Source organism: Phodopus roborovskii, unplaced genomic scaffold (assembly GCF_943737965.1).
Source record: "Phodopus roborovskii unplaced genomic scaffold, PHOROB, whole genome shotgun sequence".
NCBI lineage: Eukaryota > Metazoa > Chordata > Mammalia > Rodentia > Cricetidae > Phodopus > Phodopus roborovskii.
Window position 1 is genome coordinate 28,659,430 of NW_026126447.1, and position 4,538 is coordinate 28,663,967.

Here is a 4,538-nt window from a genome sequence, read left to right on the forward strand (position 1 = left end):
CCTATGCTGGTGATGAACTGTCACTGCATTTGTTAACAATGGAGCCCTGGAAGGCTTAAGACTAAGACTTGGCCACTTGTTCTCAATAGGACAATTAAACAGATAGCACAGAAAAAGGGAATTCATTCAATGTGGCCATGCTGGGAAGAAGATAAAGAAGTCTAGTGATCATCAAAACTCATCTTTGTTTGTAACATTAGGATGAGGTTTAAGTGGAAGATGTGCTCACAACTAAGCAAGCCAGGCCAACGTTGAATACCTCCTATCATTAAGTATAACTCTCTGGGACCAGTGTCTCCTATGAAATAGTCTGAGAAGTTGTCAGGATACAAGTTCTTCTTCTTCATACTTCTCCCAGCATGAGTTTTCTGGGGAAATGACATTCTCTTGGGGGCAACTCTTTCAATATTTTATTAGCCAACCTAGCAGTGGGTCCCCGTTTGCCCCTTTAGATATCTTCATGTCACCAGAGTCATAGAAACTTTAATTATTGTTGGTGGTAATGAATGTAAATAATTAATCTGCCCTATCTGGACATAATTTTAGAACATCCTTTAAAAACTAAAAATAGAACTTCTGCGTAATATAGCTGTTCCTCTCCTAGGTATACACCCAGAAGAATAAAAGTCAGCATGCAATAAAGATAACTGTATATCCATTTTATATTGAAGCACACTGTATTAAAGGTATTACATTAATTATTTCCCCTGGGAAGATGTAGACAAATGACCATTCACCTCCGACAGGCAGCAATGAAAGAACAAAGTACTGTTCTTCCAGTGCCCAACTTGTCAAATCAGTGTGATTATTGGGGTTAATCATAGAGCATAGGTGAACTGTACCATATATTGAATTGCCTACAATGTTGATCACCTGATAAGATTGTCATTGCCAATTTTCAATTTATATCATACTTTCTTTAGCTATATTAATAGGTATTTATTGTTTATATGTTCCTCTACAACTACCATAGGTGTAGCACAAATGTTACATCATAAACAAAATATCACCACACATTGGTTTGTCTTGATAGTATCATCTGCCTCATTATGCACTGGGAGTAACAGTTGGCAAAAGAGAGAAAGCGTTTTCAATTTTTAGAGTGTTTTAGAGATTGAACAATTGATTGTGAAGGGTAACCTTCTGTTGTTTTTAAACATTATAGGGTCAAGAATATATGGTAGTTGGCATTCACAACCAAGGAGGAGGAAAATGGTCGAAGTATTTGCTTTCACCTAGGTCTAACTTAAAAATCATCTGACTAGTATGTGGCCAAGAACCAACTTTTGAAAGTCTGAACCCACAGACAGCCTATCTGCAAGTGAAGGCACACAATCTGAAACCTTATTGAGTGAATGCCTTTCCTGCTATAGAAAGGTAATATTATGATTGACATTTTCCATTAGAGGGCACTGTTTATCCTCCTGTCTGAGATTAGACCAGACTCCAAAGTAGAAAAAACAGCATGCATCTCCTTTTAAAGGTTTGGGTCAAACTGATACAGTTTAGGGGTGTCTTGTTTCCTGTCTGTGTGACTAAAGGGACATATTGGAACATTTCCCATAGCCCCTTGTGTAATAGACTTGGCAAAAATGAAGATAGTGGGTGGGACCGCATCTTGACTGGAAGTGCTTGCATTTGCACATCGTTGGCTCTCTATATAAACTTTAAGCTCACTACAGGACCCGAGGGCAACTCAGGGGGCTTCTAGATTTCTTTGTCCCTCTTCTCAACATGGCCAAACTTAATAAATATCCTTGTTGTGTTTCCTACATTCAATTTAGTTCTTTTCTATTAGCTATTTGGGTAGGGTGGTAGGCTTAGCTTGGAGCACAGGTGGTGACCCACAAGTTTAATTACACATTGTCTTCCACTCCAGAGCACTCTCTGAAGATTTTCATTTATCCATCCTCCTGTCATGAACAATGCAAAGGAGAAGCCGTATGAACTAATTCCTCTTATAGATGGAGAACTGAATTCCTCCATGTTTCTTAACCTCCCTCAGCAGTGACAAAAACTAGTATCTTCTAACCTCGATGGACCTTCCTTTGTTTTGTGTGGTTAACATTAGGCTATCTCTGCAGGACCTACTATCCAAAAAATCCTCTGGAGTAAATATTGACCGTCATGTATCAGGAAGGTCAGCCGGCTTCTAATGACAACATGAGGCTAAGAGAGCCCTGACTCCCTTGTGGGTTATATCTCTGGTGACTATTTTAAATGTCAAGAGGGAACTTTTCATCTTCTCATTCAAGTGTAGAATAGAGTAGGTATAGAGTAGGAGCATGGATCTTTTTACTAGGTGAGTGATTTCCATGTGCTTTGTAGCATCTCTGGAAAGCCAAGATTAAGGGGCACATAGAGAATTAAAGCTTCATGTTGGAAGACGTCTGTGAAGGTCTTGGGGGCAGTGGCTACAGTGCTATTCCCAAAAGGTACTGCACTGTTTTTGATTGTGTGACAAAGATGTGAGATTCTTTGAGAATGCCATGATAAGATGCCTTATCTTCCTATTTTGGGGCTCAGCCTGTAAATTGACCTTCAAGCACGAATGAACTCAAGGGTGGCTACCAATGGAAGACCTCTGGAGCATCTTGCCCCAAGTATCTAGCTTCTCCTCTCAGGTAGCCTTCTTTGTTCCAGAATTACCAGGCCAGCTTTGCCTCAAGCCTGTGGTATCCTAGATCTCTTCCTTGTACAAGCAACCCATCCAAATCCAGCCAAACACACTGCCTTCTTTAATCTAAGACAATCAAGGTCTTGCCTTATTTTAAATGTTCACTGTAGCATGGTTGGTCTATGTCACTTTGTAGGAGGATGGTGGTGGAAGATTCACTTCCTGAGACAACTTTGTGCACAAGGGATCAGACATAAGAAAAAAGCAGTGGTACTACAGTGTTCAAACATAAGGGGGCTGGGGAATGATGGTTCTATGTTGCATTCACAAAATGCTTGTATAATTTTTGAATGGGAAACAGACTTATACCGTAACCAGTGAACTTAGAAAACAGGAGACATGGGTGGAAATTACCATTCGGAGTCACAGTTAATGTCTTCTCAAAGGTTGTACTTCATTCCAGTTATGTAATACTTGGTCCTGGGTCCTACTGCTTTCTGGGTCAGGCTGAGGCCCCAACACTTTTATAGTTACTATATTTAGTGTGCTGTGATTAGGTTGTATTTTGATCTCATACTCCATACCTTGTAAAACAATGGCTTTATTGTATTGTTGCCTATAAAGATTTCATTTCACAAGCAGCTTTTGACTCTATTTTGCAGATGGAGGATGACTGTGGACTTGGGTAGACACATGAAGAGTACCATCTGTTACTAAACAGCATGAGTGATTTACTGTTTGTAGAAAGAATGTCACCCTGTTAATTTATTCAGGGGGTGGTGAATTGGGACTGTAGAGGCATGAAGGCATATTGAAAATGTATCAGGAAAACCAGGCCCCTAACTTATGGGAAATGAGATCAAGGGGAGGGTATAGTTTCATCACTTAGACAGCATCAATATGATGGTGGAAACTCCTTTGTCCTGCCATTTAACTTCCTGGTATTTGCACTGTGAACAAAAACTCCTAAAAATAAGCTGCATCTGGAAAGACTTATTGACTGATTAGAAGTTCAGTATTTTTGACAGAGGTTGGAATGTTATAGGTCCAAGGCAAATTACTTATTTTGAACCAGCTTTAACTTCCAAGAACATCTAGCCATTCCTTGCTAATTTCTGTGTGGGAGTCACATCCTGGGATGAATAGATAAAAACGCTTGGACTTTTCAGACCCAACAGTTTTCACCAACTTAAAGCTAAGAATTTCATCAGAAAGCACTTAAGGCCTATACATCTTGCTGTAATCACTTCTCTGATGTACCACTAAAGTATTTTAAACTTGCCTTGACATTTTTTGTAAAATCATAAAACTTGATGCAACTGCTTCTATATTGGGACATGGAATTTGTGTTAACCTGTGTTTCTGGCCCATGATTGCTCAAAATAGATCCAGCATGAACAATTTCTCATTCTCTTTAAGATGAGAGCTATGGGTTTTGCACCCAGACCAACAGCAGCATGAATCAACAGAAAGAGAGTCACAAGGGCCTCATATTGGCTCATGTACCTGAAGACATAAAATCATTACCGTTTTCCCCCCAAACTTGCTTCTAGGGCTTGCTTATTGGTAACTACATATTACCTGGGCCTGGGTTGAAAGCCAAGATCCAGCATACATACATACATACATACATACATACATTCATTCATTCATACATACATAAACTTCTTCAACGCTGATGACTAGTGAGTCATCCCTTTCCAGCTTACTTCTAGGAGGACCACTCAGAGGCAGAGCAAGATAAGGCAGTTACAAATCTTCCCAACAGTAGAGTCTTCCAGTCCTATTTCTATGGTTGCTCCCAGAAGCCCAGTTCTGACTCTTATGTTCTCTTGTTACCATTTCCAAAACCGTTTCAATAGTCTAGAAGTAAATCCATGTTTACAACATGAAGAAGCAACTTGAAGACACACCCTTATGA